Genomic DNA, 2312 nt, shown 5'->3' on the forward strand with positions numbered 1-2312 from the left:
CATCTAAAAGGCAAATAAATTGAAGTGAGTCTGAAATAAAAACCCATGAACACAAGGGCCTCTGGGAATATTTGCCTGTTAGTTGTTGTGTGATTATTTATTTCAAATAAACTTCTTGTATGCACCGTAATTTTCAAATATGTGTACAGCAGATATCAATTCGTAAATGCCAGCGTACTGATACTTTGTAATCCTAAGGTGGCACAGAAGGAAGCAGGTAAAGCCATCCCCCTCTTGCTGGAAAGCCCTCCATGTGGGGCTTAATGGACTTACATTTGACCATAGAGGAAGCTGAGGGGCAGTTGGCTTCCAGCGCCTTTGCTTCCTCCCACCAGCATGGGTGCCTCCTGCTCTGGTGGAGGGGGGCAAGAATTGTCAGTGCAAGCCCCTGCGTGGCCTCCTCCTCAAGAGGATTCACCTTCCCATCTAGGTGGGCCATTGGTTATCTTTATAAGTGTAGATATTAAAACATGTTAATTGTTTTCAACTTTTAATTGTCATTAATTCCAATATTTTTTTCCCACTAATCTCTGTAGTAGATATTTACAGAGAGGCAAGCCCAGGAATATTTGTCCTTTCCGGACGTTAATCGTGACCTATATCCAGGACCTGAAGCAAAAGAGTGTCTTTTTAGGTGAGAGAACAGGGGGGAAAATAAAAATTACTACCATACAGTATTTCAGAAATTGTCCACATATTTTGAAAGCGCCAGCATGTCTCTATCATTCACTATTACAATTTCTTTGCTATTTTTGTTTCACATATATCCTACAAAGGTTTATCATAAGTCTAAAACACATTCCAGGGATATGATGCTAAAAGTAGGATGGGAAATAGGAAGGATGAGAATACATTTTATCATGAGTAATGATGGTTACTCGTAACATCTGAGTCACTTGATCTGATGAAAAAAAGATCTGCTTATAGTTTAGGGACCCCACAAGAGGAAGAAACAGACACAGCTTGCAATAAATTCTTTTATCCTACTTGCAAAAAATTCTTTAAGCATCTCTATATTTTAATAGTCATGATTTATGTGTTTATTATTCTATTATTGTATTTTTTGTATTATCCTGTCTGAAAAGTGCCATCAAGTCTCAGATGACTCATGGGTCCCTTCCACACATGCCGGGCTTATGCTGCGTTCAATCCACTTTCACAACTGTTTGCAAGTGGATTTTGCTAATGCCACGGCTGCAAAGAGATGCATTTGAAGTGGATTGAAAGTGCATTGACTGCATATGCGGAAGGGACCATGGTGACCCCAGTAAGATGAATTCAAGGCCAGTGAGCATCAGAAGTGGTTGCCGTACGCCTTCATCTGCAGAATCTTCAACGGCTGAAGTTAAAACCATCTAAAATTGGAGGTTATGTCACTGGGCCAACCTGGGACTTCTAGAGGGACATGCACCTGACTCTGGACAGTGTCCAGCTTACATTGATGGGTATGGCTTTTGGGCAGGTGTCAGTGATGGTACAATCAGCTTTCTTCATCTTTGCCATGCCTGTCAATTATCCCCATTTCTCTTTCAGACGGACCATGCTATAGTAATTCATACCCAGCCGAGGTCACTCCCACAGTGAATTATTGTAATCCACTCTATGTGGGGATGCCGCTGAAATCATTACAGAAACTGCATCATGCTTCTGCAAGTGTCCCCACAGGGTACTTGTGGGACACCCACTCTATACCCTATTGGAAACAGTTGCACTGGTTGCCAATTGTGATCAAAGTGAGGGTCAATATGTTGAGTTATTACTGTTAAAGCCCTATATGGCCTGGGCCCAATTTATCTGAGGGGCCATCTCCTCCCATACATTCCCCTATAGTTGCTACACCATCAGGCGGTTTTTTGGGGTTGCCCGGACCCTGCATAGTGCTATTAAATGCCGTCTTACATCATATTTAAGATTACTTTTGGTGGCAGCTCGCTCACAGTGAAATGCTCATGCAAGGAGAAATCCAAGCCTGCTGTCAGACTTATCTCAATTCTGCAGGACCTGCATAACAGAACTCGTTTGACAGAAACTGCCGCCAGGTCCGAGGCCACTTTGGTTTGGTGTAATTTTACACCTAAGCCATGTAACTGCTGTGAAGTTGATGCTACCTGATTTACAGTGCTGAAGACTGCTGGCAGTCGAAATGTTGGTTTTTAATTTCATATTGTTGTGATTTTTACTGTACTGCATCCAAGCTGCCCTGAAAGCTCTGGAAAAGCGTTTTAGAAATCTAATGAATAAATGAATGAATGCATGAATGAATGGATGAATGGATGGATGGATGGATGGATGGATGGATGGATGGATGGATG

This window comes from Sphaerodactylus townsendi, linkage group LG01 (assembly GCF_021028975.2).
Source record: "Sphaerodactylus townsendi isolate TG3544 linkage group LG01, MPM_Stown_v2.3, whole genome shotgun sequence".
NCBI lineage: Eukaryota > Metazoa > Chordata > Lepidosauria > Squamata > Sphaerodactylidae > Sphaerodactylus > Sphaerodactylus townsendi.